The sequence below is a fragment of the Gopherus flavomarginatus genome, chromosome 6 (assembly GCF_025201925.1).
Source record: "Gopherus flavomarginatus isolate rGopFla2 chromosome 6, rGopFla2.mat.asm, whole genome shotgun sequence".
Classification (NCBI taxonomy): domain Eukaryota; kingdom Metazoa; phylum Chordata; order Testudines; family Testudinidae; genus Gopherus; species Gopherus flavomarginatus.
Genome location: NC_066622.1, coordinates 81,715,999 through 81,734,407, shown reverse-complemented (window position 1 = coordinate 81,734,407; position 18,409 = coordinate 81,715,999). Strand labels below are relative to the sequence as shown.

Genomic DNA, 18,409 nt, shown 5'->3' with positions numbered 1-18,409 from the left:
AGAATAATTTCACGGTAGAGTAAATGGCTTTATTGGTCTTGAAACCACGAGCATAAAGATAGATACAAAGAATGAATATTTTCCCATTGGCAAAACACGAACGAGGAACTGAACCAGAAAATCTGTGAAACTTGAAAACAATGTAGGTATTGTATTCTACTGACAATTTAAGCTTATGTAAATATTAATATCTGATAACTCTGGATTTCACTGACTTGTCAGTAAGTCAACATAAAACTAGAATGGAGATGGTTCTGAATAATTTCTTCTATATGATGTGCTGAAAAAAAATTATTTGCGCTACCTAAAAAAGAGCTCTGTGTATCTCGAAAGTTCATCAAAGTTGGTTCAACAGAAGAAATTACTTCACCCACCTTTTTTCTCTGATATCCTGGGACCAACACAGCTAACAATTTTTACTACTTGGCCTTTACAGTAGGTATTTTCTTGTAATTTATTTTTGCATCAAGCACACATATACCTAGCAAAGAATTTCCCACTCTGTTTTTATCAGTCCATGTCTTCCTTATTTATCAGTCCATGTTGTCCTTATAAATGGTAAATTTTTAGAATTGAGAGGTGTAACTAGTGGTGTTCCCCAAGGATCGGTCCTAGAACCAATCCTATTCAACTTATTCATAAATGATCTAGAGAAAGGGGTAAAAAGTGAGGTGGCAAAGTTTGCAGATGATACTAAACTGCTCAAGATAGTTAAGACCAGAGCAGACTGTGAAGAACTTCAATGAGATCTCACAAAATGAAGTGATTGGGCAACAAAATGGCAAATGAAATTTAATGTGGATAAATGTAAAGTAACGTACATGGGAAAAAATAACTCCAACTATACATACAATACGATGGGGGCTAATTTAGCTACAACTAATCAGGAAAGAGATCTTGGAATCATCGTAGATAGTTCTCTGAAGACATCCACGCAGTGTGCAGCAGCAGTCAAAAAAGCAAACAGGATGTTAGGAATCATTTAAAAAGGAATAGAGAATAAGACAGAGAATATTTTATTGTCCTTATATAAATCCATGGTATGCCCACATCTTGAATACTGTGTACAGATGTGGTCTCCTCATCTCAAAAAAGATATACTGGCATTAGAAAAGGTTCAGAGAAGACAACTAAAATGATTAGGGATATGAGGAGAGATTAAAGAGGCTAGGACTTTTCAGCTTGGAAAAGGGGAGACTAAGGGAGGATATGATAGAGGTATATAAAATCATGAGTGGTGTGGATAAAGTAGATAAGGAAAAGTTATTTACTTATTCCCATAATGTAAGAACTAGGGGCATAATGAAATTAATGGGCAGCAGGTTTAAAACAAATAAAAGGAAGTTCTTCTTCACACAGCACACAGTCAACCTATGGAACTCCTTGCCTGAGCAGGTTGTGAAGGCTAGAACTATAACAGGGCTTAAAAAAGAACTAGACAAATTCATAGTTAAGTCCATTAATGGCTAACAGCCAGATGGGTAAGGAATGGTGTCCCTAGCCTCTGTTTGTCAAAGGGTGAAGATGGATGGCAGGAGAGAGATCACTTGATCATCTGTTAGGTTCACTCCTTCTAGGGCACCTGGCATTGGCCATTATCCATAGACAGGATACTGGGCTGGATGAACCTTTGGTCTGACCCAGTATGGCCATTCTTATATTCTTATTCCTGTGGATGTGCAAAGACTAAAAAGAGATCATCATCAGAAAGCCTCTCTGATGAGACTGACAACACAGTCAGAAGTTCCATTCTGGAGACCCAGAGGTTTAGACTGCTTGGGTAATCATCTTAACCCCTGCATGTCTCTCCAAACCAAACCTAAACTCTGACCCCTTAGGCCATGTCTATATAAGGAAAAAAGGGGCTTTAACATTTATTAGCTAACACGTAAAAATCTTAATGACGATAAGGCTATCATAGCTACAGTACATTGACTGGTTGAAATGATGCCAGGTCACCTCACTAGGGCTTACTTGTACCATCTAACAATTATTAACTGCCTTGTTTACAGTAGGATTTTAATATGCATTAAATTACACTTTTTTTTCCTGGTGAGGACAAGGTAAGATTTGTCTATACTACCTAATACATTATCAACAGACAGTAAAACAGAGGGGGGGAAAAAGAGTCATGCAGACTACATCATCATTTTTTCCATGAGTCCTTGTTCCATTGCAAGAGACCAAAAGAGTCTTACTCACTCCAAAGGCCCATCTACCATGAGAAATGATTGAAGAGCTAGTATGCTGAAGTGGGATTTGTCCAGTTCCTTTTATGAGAAGTGTTCTTGAAACTTGATAGAATGCTTTCTGCAATAATGCTGAAGAAAACATGTTTATTTTTTCAGCCTGGTTCATGTGGACTCATTGCTGACAATAATTGTCAGCATGTGGTCAATTTCCTAGTGTAGACAGGCCTAAAGATCAGGCCAGAGTTCTAAGAAATAAGAGCTTCTTGCCATTCTTTCTGTTATTTTTGTCCATGTGCTGTTGCAGCTGAAGATAAGGATAATTACAGATTATTTTAAAACATAAATAAATAAAAGTAATATGCAAGAGGATGATTTATAAGGCTGAATAAGAATAGAAAAGTTTTCAAGAACTTAATTTCCATATAAAAGAAATGCAGTGTTGTATCACAAAGACCACCACTGTACCTGGGATGTGACAATCAGGAAGTGAAGCTCCTAAGAAAATAATGAAATGAAAGTACAACTAATAAATCCATTGTCATTGTTTAAACAGAGAGAGTTACAAATTAGAGAAAGGTAAATTAGACTTTAATTCATAATTCAGTTTATTTAATCTAAGATACTATTAACAGAGGGACTGGGCCAGATCCTCACCTGTGGGAAATCAATGGAGTTATGGAAATGTATGACAGGTGAAGATCTGGCCCATGAGATTAATCAACTATAACCTTCTAAAGAAAAAAAAATCATGCCAACTTCCTGCCCACAAGCACTTTTCTCTGTGGGCAGATACCAGTTCAAGCAAGTTTTCTGTTTACTTTACTTTTTGTTTAAACTACCATTAGCTCTCTGCTCAATTAGGCAGAACTGCCAAGTCTCACAGATCTGAGGGAGACTTCTTATCTGGGATTAATTGTATGAAAGCTCTCCTCTTGTGAAGAAGGACTTCACAGTATGTTTCAATGAGCCAGTCATGGTCTGAATTCTTTTAAAATGTACACTATTCCAGTTATCAAGGTGACAGCCCAGTGTAACTGAATGGATAATCACCCAAGTGCCCCCTCCTGGCCTGAGATCACTTTACAGAAGTCTGCCTCATTTCCCCTTCAAGAGACTTCTTAAATTAGCCCTACACACACAGTCTAAACGTAATTCAAACATTCCCTTTCTGGGGTCCAATTTATTTAGTCCTGACATACATGCATCCTTCAGTCCCCAAACCCAGTTCAGTGTCTTTCTCCTCTGAGGTAGGGAGTTCCTAGCCCTCCTTCCTGGAGTTTTGTCCCAATTCAATGGCTCTTTCGCTTTCTTCAACTAGGAGTTTGGCTGGCCAGGCCTCAACTCTTGTTCAATGTCCCTCTTCTCTTAGGTAGGAAGTCCCCCGCCCTCCTTCCTAAAGCTGGGTCACAGTTCAATATTTCCCTGCAAGAGACAGTCTTGCTCCCTACAGCAGTTTCCTCACACCAGCTACAGCTTCTCAGGCTTCTGCTTTCTGAACCTTCTTCCTCCCATCGCTGCAGCTTTCTGCTCTCTTCTAGGGGAATAGCTTGATCCTTGCTCAGGTGTGTCTGTTTAGTAACTAGGGTTGGCTGGCCCTGGCCCACAATGGGCTACATCACTCTGTTACACTCAGTCTCAAAATACTTTAAGACCCTCTGTACACTTGGAAATCAATCCGTTGCTGATGACTTTTATCAGCAACGGTTTTCCCTGAACTGGTGCTGAAAACATCATTTCCAGCAGTGTTACAAAACCATTCTTGAACGGGACTTCAAGTCAGTTTCTACTGGGAACCCACTTACAATGTTACCTAAATTTGCAGAGATTAAATTATTTCTTTGATTTTTTGATTAATATAGGGACAGTCTAGTTGATATGGGCCCCCCATCCATAATGCAGACATCAATCTCCTGGCATTTATTAGATGCCTTTCTCTACAATCCAGGCCTAAAGTCAAGTTAAAATTCTTGACTGCAGATCTTTAGGAAAAACATTTCACATGGTGATATCATTGTGGCAAACTGGTGATAACCTGTAATAAGATGAACAAACCTTATGGAATTAAGATAAACTTTACTGAATTAAGCTGAACCTTATTGAATTAGGGTTAACACCTGTGGGATTCATTATATTAAACATATAACTGTGTGTATGTTATTGTGGCATTTTATGTACCTCCTCAACTGGGGGTGGGGGAAGGCTAATACTCTTCATCCATTATCAACCCTTTAGTGCCAATCTTCTGGGAAGAAATGGATATACTATGTAAGGGGACTGTTGCCCCCTTACTAACATTCAGTGGGGGTTGGCTAGCTCCCAGCACTAAAAGGGGAAGAAGGGTCGATGGGAAATCAGGATCCTGAGCCTGACAGTCCCCAGGAACAAAGGGGAGAGGCCAATGCTCCAGATCAGCCTGATTAACAGGGCGGGCAGGCTAATCAGGGAGTCAGGAGGCCAGGGTGGGTCCTGGTCCTCCACGTGAACTGGAATTGCCTGAGTCAGACGGAGTGGGGCCAAGCTAAGGAGAGAGTGGGGGCCCAAGCTAAGCTGCTGGGAGCAGAGCTGTAGCAACCAGAGTCAGAGGGGCCCAAGCCGAGTTGCTGGAAGCACAGCTGCAGCAACCAGAGCCAGAGGGGCCAGATAAGCAGCCCAGGAAGCAGGTCAGAGCTGGGAGCAGAGTCACAGAAGCAACCTGCAGAGCAGACCTGCTCTGGGAGCAGAGCTGTAGCAATCAGAGCCATAGAGGCCAGAGAAGCAGTCCCGGGAGATGAAGGCAGAGCAGCAGCAGCAGCTGTGCTGAGGCGGAGTGGAGCTGGAGCTGGGGCTGGAGCTGGAGCAGTCTGGAGCTGGGTGCGATGAGCAGCTGGGGAGAGCAAGGAGGATCCTGGGCAGTGGCCCCAGCACAGGGAGGCGCCTCAGCCAAGAGGCTCTGCAGGCCGGACTTGGAGGGGGATAGTAACTCTAACAGGGCGGGGGCGACACTGGGAAGAAGGGTCCTGCCACCTAGAGCCTGACAGCATGTGGCCACCGCCAGAGGAAGTGTCCAACCCACAGCATCCCTGCAGCACAGCTGGCCTGGGACCTACAAGGAACAGACTGAACTGCCCTGATGTTCCAGAGACACTGTTTGTAATGTTCCCTGCCACAGAGTGGGGTGATGTGTATTCCTTTAACCATTCCCATTTTTCCTTATTCTTTTTTTAAATTAATTGTTAATTAAATAACTTGTATTTGCTTTAAATTGTATGAAATGATCAGTGGGTCAGGGAGGAGCCCAGTGCAGCGAGAGTACCCCAGAGTGGGGTCACCCTAGCCCCTGTCCTGGGTGACGACAGCAGGGTTGGAGGTGGAGCCCCCCCAGGAATCCTGGGCCCAGCCTTGTTGGGGTTACGAGGACTCTGCCAGACAGGAGAGTGGAAGGGGAGTCCTTGAGGACAGGGAGGTCTCTGGGTAAAGGAAGTGGGAGCGAGGACTCAGATTCTTTCGCTAGCCCACTTCACTGGGGTAGTGCAGAAGCCAGGAAAGTCCCCCACAATAGCGGGACCATTCCCCCACTTACTCAATTTTCCAGGGGCCAAAAGACAAAGGATTTTTGGATAAATACCCTGGGGTTTAGTTCCTCCGTCAGGATTCTGCAAATGGACAGGATCCTAATTGACAGAGAGCCCCAATCCTTAGGGGAGGATAGGAAGACTCATAACAGTAGGTACATGTTCTAAGATGAAGCTCTGATGAACTTGTAACCACAAGGAAGCCCCTAGGATGGGGTGTTGAAAGACTGCTCTTGCCTGAGCCCATGTGAGAGTTGGGATGAATTCTAGAAAGCTCATCAGCATGTGTGTACATTCTTTCATTGTATTTAATATATTTCAGCTGTAAACCTCTCCTGGCATTAGGTGCTTATGCCGTTTTAGCAAGAAACTGGTGGCGGCAGACTTCCTAGCTTTCAGCCCAGTAGTTAGGGTACTCACCTGGGATGTGGGAAAAGGGATTAGAAGTAGGAACTGCCACCTTTCAGGAGAGCGCTCTAACCAGTGAGCTATGGAATATTCCGTTGTGGCCCTCTCACAGTCTCTCCAATTGAAGCTGTTCCACTGTGGCTAAAGAATTTTAAAAAGTCACTGGAGCAGGAGGACTGGACCCTGGATCTCCCACTTCAAAGTGAGAGCTCTATCCACCAGGCTATAGTGTCATTCATGCTTTCTCTTTCTGGCCCAGTGACTGTTAATCCACAGTGGAACAGCCTTAACAGGAGAAAGCCCCTACCCCATCAGAATATCATCTGGCTCAGTGGCTAAAACACTCACTGGAAGGTGGCAGATGCCATTTCAAATCCCTTTGCCTTTTCCAGTGGAGGGGAGACATGAACTGGTGATCTCCGACAGCACAGGTGAATACACTAACTACTGGGCTAAAAGTTCTGAGCATGGGCCTACCAAATTCGTGGAGCATTTTAGTAAATTTCACGATCCTAGCATTCAAAAAATCTTGAATTTCATGGTTTCAAATATTTAAATCTTACATTTCACAGCGTTGTAACAAAGCACGAATATGTATTTAAAATGGAAAAAATATAAACATGTAAAGCCCTTAAGTTAACAAAAGTGGTGGAAAAAAAAGTTCTGGTTTCAAATGTCATTAATTGAATGGGAGTATCCTGAAACGATGTCTTTCTTCATTCCGTCTCTCCCCTGAGAACACAGCTCTTTCTGCATCCATGTAGTTCACTGGAATTGTCAGACAGTGCCAAGATAGCCTTGCGAGGCGAGGGATTCTGCCTTCCTCTGAAGATCAAGTTCATCGTCAGCATGTGCATTTGTGTGGAGTCAAAAATATGCACAATTTTTAGGAACCCTGCTCCAGGTTGTTGAAACTTTTGAGCCATTTTTTCTGTGTCGCCTGACTCTTCCCTGTAGCTGTAATATTGTTTAAGCTTCTTTGCCATGCAAGAAAACACCCGCTGAGCACTGGCATTTAACTCAGCATTGTCAGAGTGATTTTCGTTTGACTGTCAGTCCAGAACAGTACATCCATTACTTTTTTGTATGCTTGGTGGATTGTGACATGTCGAGATTCAAATCAAGTGATTAAGTCCATCAGTCCTGTGGTATTCTTGGCAACGAACTGAACTTCTTCATTCAGCTGAGCATCATTTAGAAGGGTTGAAAGGTCTGTTAAAATCTGCATTTTCGGTGTCCATGTGAGGTCTTCTGAGACAAACTCAGAGTAGCACTTCTGGTGAGCTGCATAGTATTGTACAGCCAGAAACCAGGAATTCCAATGAGTAATGACTCTGGGAGAAGTGCAATTTTTTGTTCTCCTATTTCAGACATTTCAGTCACATTTGCAATGTTCTGCCTGTATCAAAGTTTGAGGCCAGGGCAGTGTTTAAAGATCATTTTAATGTGGCTGACCAGTTTATCAACTTTACCAAGCTTGCATCTCCACAGACAAGAGAAATTACATATGCATTACATCTAATATGGACAGCACTTGGCATTAGACCTTGGAGAACAGATTTGAAAGATTTTGTCACGTAAGTTGCATTGTTGCTTATGAAAGCAGATACTTTATCAAAGTCTGCACCGTGTTTTGAAATGGTTTTAATTATCACTCGAGAAATTATAGTGTAGTTAACAGCATCCAAGTAAACGCATTCTGTGAACACTGTTGTTAGCTTTCCTGTCTCTACATCTCCAGCCTTGTTAGAAATAAAATCAAACAGAACATGCAGTACATGGTTGTCCTGCTCATCAGTGAACTCATCAGAAATAATTGCAAGAGACTCACATGAGTTGAAGACTTTATCATCTCAAAATATGTAGCAAAAACTTTTGGAAGTAGGGGTGGCTCCAGACACCAGCGCACGAAGCGTGTGTCTGGGGTGGCAAGCCGCGGGGGGCAGTCTGCCGGTCCCTGTGAGGGCAGCAGTCAGGCTGCCTTCAGTGGTGCGTATACGGGAGGTCAACCGGTCCCGCAGTTTCGACGGCGGGTATGCCGAAGGTCCAGGACCGGTGGATCTACCACAGGCATGCTGCCAAATCCACATTACCAGCAGTCCTCCCGCAGGTGCACTGCTGAAAGCTGCCTGACTGCTGTGCTTGCGGCAGCAAAATACATAGAGCCACCCCTGTTTGGAAGGTAGCCTTGTCATAGCTTCTTTGTACTTGGTAAGCAATTGACATTTTGTACATTCCATTGAATGAATTCGGGCAGCTTTGGATGATCAAGTGGCATAGTAGCACTTGCAAAATGCATCTACATGTTCTATTGTAGTTAGATGATGGGTCTTAGAGCTCTCTGTCATCTTCTTAAAAAGAGATGAAACAGTTTCTCAGCAATGCTCTATCCTCTGCCCTTTTTCTTGTTCTGTGGCATTCCAAGTCTAAGTGGTGCTGAACTGCTGCTCACTGTGAGTGATCCAACAAGACTCTGCAGCTTGTACAAAACAGTTGCCACCATTGGCATGTAGAATTTGGCTTCCAAATTCTTTCACATGACCCTCTGCGGTTATGATTGTAGAGGTTTTTGATTTACTTTGGACACTCATTTGAAAATAATTCCACTTGTCTTATGGTAGGCTACCACTTGAGATCACTACAATACAAAACTACCCTGGATGCTCATTTCTACCAACCACTGAGTTGAGCCCTGAGTGTTATTTGCTGCTGTAAAGTATTAATCAACAAACCCTGTCAAGTTCATGGCCTTTCTTTTTATATTGAAACAAGCTAATAATCACATCTGGGACCTGTAATGGTACATGTAACTGCACTGGATTTTACTGTAGGGTAAAAGTACACAAAACATCAGATTTCACAGTCCGTGACACATTTTTCACGGCTGTGAAGTGGGTAGTGCTCTAGTTATGAGGGACATCCTCCTCTACCCAACCCCTTTCTAGATAAGCTTGCCTACAGTGGGCCGATCCTGTTGGAGAGGTCAGAGCACACCTACTGGATTGGGCTCCACAGGGGAGTGGGCAGAAGGATGCCTATGTTTCCATGGTTCATACACCACACTGAGGCAGAGGTGTCCAGATGCCTGGCATGGAGCTGCACTGTGTGTGCACTCAGAGGCAGAAACATAGATGGTAGGGAACTTCTATTGCAAAAATGTAGGTGCCAAGTGATTTTAGATGCCTATAGAGTTTGGAGGCAGCTGAGAAGGGGTTTTGTGAATCTCACTATATCCTGATTCAGAGATTTAGGTGCCTAAAGCCTTTTGGGAATCTAACTCTCAGTATTTAAATTTATTTAGAGATTTTAAAATGGTGTACATGGCACGTGATAAACTGACACAAATGTACTAAATATAGGCCTTCATATGTACAAGACAAATACAACTTTGAGATAATGTTTTTTAGTACATGCCTACAATTGTTCAAATGGCAACTAAAGACCTCAGCAAAGAGGTAGGTTTTGCACCTGAATCTCTGGTGGGATTCAAAAGTAGCAAGTCCTGGAAAAGTTAGATGTCCACTGAGTGTACCTGTCCCTGCTCTAGGAGAGTTCAGTCCATACAGCTACAACACACTGAGTCCCAGACCACATACAACTTCATAGATCATGAGCAATATGTTGAACTATACCTGGAAATGAGCAGACGTCTAATGCAGAGTTTTGAGGTCATTTCCTCATTTCCCTTTGGAAAAATACAGTTTTTAATTTCACATTTTCATAATTGTGTCTATTTACAATAAGTACTTAGGTAATGCTATCACTTTCTTACTTCCTTTAATTTAGACCTACTTAATGCATCACAAAAATCAGATCTAGATCTGGATTTCAAATAACTAATAGTTTGAAAGTGTTGGGTTCTGGTTCAGCCCTTTATACAGCTAGGAGCCATATGCACCACTCAGTTATAGATTCCACTTCAGATTTCAAAGTTCAGGGTCAACAAAATTTGGGACTGAATTCTAAAGAAGCCCAAAGTTCAGGCATGTTTGGATCAAGAATCCTAGCTCATGTCCATCACTGCACAATAATTTCATACACAAATTCAACTCCTGGCACATGGTACTCTTAGGCAGCCAGCAAAAACACAAGCATATATTGCGCAAACACAATTAGATAAATACCAGAGCTCTGCATATCATTTAAGATAATTTCCTGTTATGTGCAATAACAGATATGCTTTTGTTGGCTTATGTCGGGGTATGGTGAAATGGTCTTAGGGAGCAGAAGCACGGGCAGGCACTGTTTCTGCGCTTGAGGGATAAAGTGCTACCCTTCTCCCTTCCCTTCTGCTTGCTAAGGATTGATAAGCGTTGCAGTTGTTGCACAAGGCATGTGGCTGTCTGAAGGATCCCCTTTGTGCAAAAAGGTGTTATCTCCCCCCTCCCTTCCTTTCTCAACTACATAAATGAGCTTGGGGTCATGGCCCCTTCCTCCCTTCCCTGCATACCGCTGATTAAGGGAATTTGTGGCTGCCATTACTGAAAAGAAATGTATCTTCAAGGTAAAAATGTCTGTGGAATATGCTTAATGCTGTAAACAGTAAACAGTTATATTCATTGTATACCTATTAATATTCATTGTATGGGCATTCATATTACTCAGTAAGGGTTTTGGGGGTGTTGTAGTAAATGTAGGTATTTACATACTAACTTAGATAAAAATAATGTGTTATAACTAATTCAGGGCTTACTGGACAATTGGGCTGAGGGGAACAAGTATTGCAATAAAGAAGCCTGTCTACTCAATCTGCCTCTGAGTCCTCTTGCTCATTCTCTAACAGCGTTTCCTAGAAAAACTTTAACAAGCTAAACTTTATTTTAGTGGGAATTTAATGACAGACCATATATTTGAAGAGCTGTCACTTAAGATATGGTTAAATTGTGTCACTTAAGTTGTGAAAAAAACACAACATGCAAAGCTGTTCATTCACCTCAATGAGTTTGGTCTCTATTAACTTCTGGCTTAGCACATTGCCTTTTAGAGTCTTTTGTAGCAACAAAGGATGGGGTTCATTGTGTTCCTCTGAAATATATTCAGTTAACATACCTCACTGTATGCAAACATTACTAAACAATTGAGTGGTTAGTCAGTTTGCACTGTAAGTCTAGCTATTTGTCAGGACTTAAGTATAGGTTTTGGGGGGGGTTATTTTATTTTGTTTTGTTTTTATTTTAAGAGATACTGAACACAGTTTTTTCACATAGGCAACAGGTCCAAAGGGAATTCAGTAGTCTTGTTAAACAGTGTTTTGGCTGACCAGTGCTTACAGACTTTGTTCTGTACAAAGTATCCTAAAACACTTCACAAAATACTGGAAGTGCAGTGACTGTGCAGGAAACTGTGACAGCTTTTGTGTACTGAGCAAGAATGTTGTGTAGCCTGTTTAAGCTGAAAAGGAAATGTCAGCCAGGAAACTAGGACTGAGAGTTCTACAGTACACAGGAAGGGCACACCAATTGCCTCTGCACTCAGAAAGTGCAGTATTCCAACCACTGCCTGTCAGTCCCATCTCACCCGCATCTAGTCTAGTCTCTCAGTGCTGCTTAGACACAGGGCCAATCCTGTCCCCACAGGCACTTGAGATTTGCCTTTGGACCAGTATTTGGCTCCAATCATGGTATAATTAGATATATGTTATGAATCTGAATTTCTGTTCCATGGGAAATTCCAACATTGTACAAAAAAGGTGTTCTGTTTCAGAATGAAATGCAGAATATTCTAAATTTCCCACAACAGGGGGAAAAATAATTTGTAAAATGTTTTGGAAATCGTTGAAACCTTTCATTAGAAAAAATCTGAAATGAAATTGAGCCTGGGAGCCCAAGCTCCAGAGCAGAGAAACTCTGGGGGCCACAGCAGAGCTGGGAGCCTTGGAGCATGGAAGTGTGATAGCCTCCATGTTTCCAGCATGTCAGCAGGGGAGCCTGGAAGCCATGAGAGTCCCTTCTCAAGCATTTTCTGATGAAAACCTGTTTCGTCACAATGTTCCCACCAGCTCTACTCAATTCTTGAATTCTTTTGCCTTCTAATGATGTTGAGCTGGACTAGGAAGTTGCTGGGATCCTCATTACATTTGTTTTTTCCTAAGTGTTTTTCCATAAGCAAAACAATACACTTTTTAAAATCTCTTGCAGAGGTACAACCAGCAGTCCAGTTCATAAGGCACAGTATATGCAGGGTATAATTTCTGCCTCATTGTAAGAAAATGCCTCCAATGTATTTTGAAGAAGAAACCAAAAGCTACAGCCAACAATTACACAACTATTTCATGTAAAACAAAGGAGTAGTTTCCATTCCAAGCATATTGAAAGATTTAATCAAGGAAGGTTGCCAAGAACATGAAAACTTTTCCAGAACTGACAGTAACCAAAGGCTAAATCTATGCAAAAAGCAAAGCAAACTGTATAAAGGAAGGAATTTTGTTCCTGAGAGTGTTGAAAATCTCATTTTAAATGCTTAAAGATTACGTCCTTTTGGTATGAAAATGGAATTGGAAAATACCCCCTTTGCTGGAAGTAACACTATTACTACATATCAGAAAGAAAGTACAATATAAAGCAATTAAATTTCCCTGGCAAGGTTTGTCTGTCAGGAGTTGTTTTTGCAGATACAGAGGCACCCAAAACAATGTTTTCACACTACAGACCTCTCAGTCAGAAAAGAAAGTGAGTTTATGAATGTTTAAAAAAATAAAAATCAAGGCATATAAATGGATCTTTCTTTGAGTCATCATAAGACTAAGTTTTGACAGAGATTTGTTATCCTGGCATATAATAAGATATTCTCCTTATAAACAAATGTTCACACTAAAAATCTAGGGCCCAGTTCTCCTCCTATTGAAACGATGAAGTTTTGTCATTGATTTAAATGAAAGGTGATAACTTAGCCACATTATAAAGTGTGAACACGTGATAAATTTTATTTGTCATACAACTGTGACTACCTCACCTGTAGTCTACCAAACTCTAATAGTTGTTCATCTCTAATAGGACAATTAGACAGGTAAGAAAGAGATCTTGGAGTCATTGTGGACAGTTCTCTGAAAACATCTGCTCAATGCACAGTAAAATCAAGAATGGTCTGCAGAAAGTGAATAGGGAATTGTTATTTACCTCTTCACATAATGTAAGAACCAGGGGCCATCCAATGAAATTAATAGGCAGCAGGTTTAAAACAAATATAAGGAAGTATTTCTTCATATGACACACAGCCAACCTGTGGAATTTATTGCCAAGGGATATTGTGAAGGCCAGAAGCATAACTGGGTTCAAAAGAGAATTAGGTAAGTTCATGGAGGTTAGGTCCATCAGCTTAACTGGGCAGGGATGCAACACCATGCTCTGGGTGTACCTAAACTTCTGACTGCCAGAGGCTGGGACTGGATGACAAGGGATGGCTCACCAGATAATTTGCCCTGTTTGTTTCACTCCCTCTGAAGCATATGGCACCAGCCACTGTTAGAAGACGGGATGCTGGGCTGCATAGACCACTCATCTGACCCAGTATGGCCATTCTTATGACTATTTCTGTAGATTCCAAGCCCCTATCTTTAAACAGCTTAATTGCATCTGTCTCCAAATAATAAGCCACAAAAAAACCACAAAGCAAACAAACAACAAAACACAGAAAAGAGCCAATCTCTGCCATGGCAGATGAACAATCTAAAGAAATGTAGAGTTAAATTGAGAACTCAGCCTTAACTCTGACCATTTTCCCTTATCTCTTAGAAAAGTGGTTTCCCTTGATATTGTTAGAGTGTCAATCATCTCCCAAAAGGACAAAGTGTGCACAGAGGTATACTTTTCTCCACCCTCCAGTTAACAACTGTTAACTGTTTTCCTCTACTTCTCCCCCCACACCTTCCATGGTTGCTTTTTTAATGTAAACAGCAGTAACTCAGAATTAAGATAGCTGAACATCTAAGATGAATGCTTCTGAAGCACAATAAATATTTTAGAAGGAACTCACTAAGGTAACTTTAGCTTTTTTAAACAAAAAGATCAGGGAAATTTGTGCAGGAAACTGTCTTTTATTAATTCCCCCCCAAGAAAATCCATTGAATACCCTCATCCCAGTCAGCCAATAAATCTAAACTGGAGACGAACGATGAACACAGTCAGTGGCACGTGATCCTTCCCTTTCTCCCTCACTGCTGAACAAATTATTACAAGACCACAAAGATGCTGTCAAAGACAACAAGAGCCTTGGAGGCTGATTAGGAGAATGTTCTTTGTTCCCCCAGGGAGACGTATAAGTAATCATTGCCAAACTAATTCATTGATGTTGGCTACCAAAGCAATAACAAAGCCAACCGCTTCTGTGCTAGGTGTGTGTGACATACAGGCCCATATGTGGTTCATATGTGTCAGCAACTCTTTTCAGGCCTGACACACTCACTGCACTTCACACTCTAGTGTTATGATATTTCTTTAAAAGGTGACATAATATATTGTTTAAAATCTAACAAACTACTGGTCATTAAAGTCACTGTGGAATGTTTGTAACAACTGTGTAGTTGAAATTACAAATACTCTCTGATATTATGTCCTGGAAACTGCAAACAAACAGGTTTCTTGTATGTAAAAGGGAAAGAAAATATGGTGGCAGATGCCTTGTCAAGAAAAGAGGGCTCTGACCTGCTCCATCCAGGTCACCCAATGGCTCTCTCTCCTGAAGCAAAAGGGGAGAGTACCTTATTTAGGAAGTGCAATTCAGACAAGTGATGGGTTGTGTCACCATCTGCACTGTAACCTGGGTTCTCACAATACCTTGCTGTTGAAGCTCCCAACCTGGACTGCTCCCATCCATTCTACCAGCATGCAGGTCACACCCTGAGTGTCTATGTTCTGGACAACCCTTGTCCAGCAGCTCTGACTGCAATGGACTGTCTAAAGCTTCACAGCTCTACCCTGGCTTCCACCAGCCTTGATTACAACCAGCAAGAGGATACTAACATACTCTCAGTCCCAAATTTGCCCCAAACCATGTGACTGTGATGCCTGACTGGATCACACTGAGAATGCCAACTCAGGGCAGACTGCAAACATTGGGACAGACAATTCTCAAGATTGGTGATTTATTCTTTAATTAGATTCAGCAAGCCACACTGGTTATCCAGAAGTCAAACACAGTCCCCTTAGGCAATCCAGTCTATGGCTCCCGCCCAGATAGTCACATCTACTATAACGAGGGGTTATTGAAAACCTTATTCACCACACTTGAAGTTCTACCAATGTGAGAAGACTAGACATATTGCCCACCAGGTCAATGAATATTTCAGATCTCACCCAAATACACATTTACAGCCAATCCTTAGTAACTAAATCTAAGATTTATTAATAAAAGAAAAAAAGAAAAGCATATATGGTTAAGAGTTCAATGTACATACAAATCTGTGTAACGTCCTTAGGCCAGTTTCATAGCAGAGACAGTGAGGCTACTGATTTGTAAAAGTCTTTCTGGAATCAATTTAAAAGGTTATAGTCCAAAAGAATTTGTTCACATTCTTCCATGAGAACTTCTGGGTAAATCCAGAGTAAACCTGGAGACCTCAGTCTTGTGGCTTAGACCTTCCCTGTCAAAGTTTAAGCAAACCTGAGATAAAAAGGATCAGGCCTGAAGATTCTTTTATAGTTGAAGCAAATGGGGTGCTGACAGATAATTCCACCACATGGGCTTTGATGACAGTGAGCTGGATAGTTTGATCTCTATTTAATGGATCCTTTCTCAGACAAAACATTAAACAATAGCCATTCAAACTAATAAAACAGTTCATTATATCAAATAATTTAGCTGAAGACAATGTAAGTAATATTATTTCCTGCAGTATCTTACATCTTTGATCTTTGAGTCAATAGAATATAGCAATGAAGAATTAAAAGACAAGAACAGGATTTCAGAATCTATAAGCTAATTAGATCACATTATTAAACTTCTAACAAGATATAAGTAAACACAGACAAAATACACTTAGCATCTACTGCTTAATTCTCTGACACTACAGGCAAACATGTTAAAGATTCATGTCTAGTTAAGATGGCTTTGATAACTATGTACAAGGAATGGCCCTGTTTACCATTTCAGTGCCTCCTGTTAAGTTGTTATGGGTCACTCATCAGTTTACCAGTCTGTCAGTGTCACAGTTGGGGTCACCTTGCAAGTAACAACCCAGACTGGTGGAAAAGGGTTGCCAGGCCTCCCCGCTTGTGACCTGAACACCCAGTCGAAAAGGGATCCTGGCTGCTCCGGTTGGCACCACCGACCGGGCTGCTAAAAGTCCAGTCGGCAGCACAGCAGAGGGCTCAGGGCTAAAGCAGACTCACTGCCTGCCCTAGCTCCATGAAGCTTCCAGAAGTGGGCACCAGTCCTTGCAGCCCCAGGTGCATGAGTGGCTAGGGAAGCTCTATATGCTGCTTCCGCCTTGAGTGCTGGCTCCGCAGCTCCCACTGGCCAGGAACCATGATCAATGGTGGCTGCGGGGGTGGTGCCTGTGGGCATGAAGGCTGTGTGTTGCCTCCCTGGCCACCAATTTGTCTAGGAGCTGCAAGGACCTGGTAGCCATGGTAAGTGCCACCGGGACCCTGCACCCCCCCACACACCCTAACCACTTTGCCCCAGCCTGGAGTCCCCTCCTGTACGCCAAACCCCTTATCCCTGGCCCCACCCCAGAGCCTGCACCCCCAGATGAAGTCCTCAGCCCCTGCCCCAGCCCGGAGCTCTTTCCCACACCCTGGACCTCTCATTTCTGGCCCCACCCCGCAACCCGAGCCCAGAGCCCATACCCACCCCTCAGTACTACAACCTTCTGCCTCAACCTGGTGAGAGTGAGGATGGAAGAGAGTGAGGGAGGAGAGATGGAGTGAGCAGGGGCAGGGCCTCAGAGAAGGGGTGGGGCAGAGGTGTTCGGTTTCATGCCATTAGAAAGCTGGTAACCCTATGGTGGAAGCCAGGGTGGAACTGTTGTGCTGTAAGGCAGGCTGCTGGAGTCAGAATTGCTGATACAGTGCTGCACAGCACAGACACTTGGTGTGACTTGCATGCTTGTCCACTGCTGTCCAGGTTGTGAGCCACAGCAGCAGGACATTTGAGGCACCAAGGGTACAGGACAGGTGGTGAGAAAACCCTCACTGGCCTGGATTGCACGCCAGAACATGGGAGTAGTACTGCTTTATTTGGACCACAGCCTGTTCCATCTGTTGCATTCCCTGTAGCTAATGGTATGGATTTCTCTTCTAAGCACCATCTACCCAGTCAGAGTCAAAACACACACACTATCAATCACTCCTCCCTCCCCTGCATGCTTTGTTCAAAATGAGGAAGTGGAATCTCCTTTAAACTACACAATTGCTTCTGCTACTGAATTCTAGTACAATATAATACCTGGGTCATCCTCAGACATATATATATGAAGTATAGTGCCTAACTTTATTTCCTAGTTTTTAAAGCCCTGGCCATATTGGATAAATAATGTGTGAGGTTATCTACTCAGGTGCCTACAGATATTTTGGTGGTTACTTGACTATCTCAGTGCAGGTCTAGCCTCAGGTTCCGCACCCGGGACAGAATGTACCTTGCTTAGTATTTCCATGGCTTTTTGTCGTATGTGGCCTTTTATTATACAGAAGAGAGTTAAAGCAGAGTAAAACTCATCCTTTGATCTAAAAAGGTCATGCTTTTCCACTGTTGCAAGTTAGGGAAGTCCTAGTGATACCTAGCAGACCATTAGCCATAAAAAGTAGGCATCAGGATTCCATTTCAAGCCAAAACAGAAGAGATTGAATGAGATGCTTATCCCCCAGGTGAAATATTTTAGTACAAACTACTAGAAGCAGTGTAAGCTGCTGTTCACACATCTGATGAATACAACTTCCATCTGTGCCTCATTGAATTCTGGCAACATGCAGTATTGTTTAGCCTATTATTGCTCACTCTGCAGGGAAACTTTGTTATAGCAGGAGATGGAGGCAGCTCTCTATGGAAGAACAAATCTGTGATTGTGATGAAAGAAGTCAGAACTCCACATTCCAGGGGTGTGCTGATGCACTGAGCTGGTAATAAGCAGGACCTTGTGACACCTCTAGTTTGGGGTATTGAGAACCAGATTCAACACAGTGGTATTCTAGTTTCAGGCCACTGATTTCAGAGATGCACTGGGGTAAAATTGGTGTAATACAGTGATGAATCAGCTCCTTTCTGCATAATTGCAGCTTAAACTCTCTTCTTGTGCTAACAGCATTAGAGATGAGCTTAGTTTGG

The 18,409-nt window shown here is 42.3% G+C and overlaps 1 protein-coding gene across 1 annotated transcript in view; it reads right to left on the bottom strand.

The window, feature by feature from the left end:
• Positions 1-18,409, bottom strand: part of LOC127054462 (pulmonary surfactant-associated protein D-like) — a 216,345-nt gene that overhangs the window by 5,375 nt on the left and 192,561 nt on the right. The window lies entirely within an intron of this gene.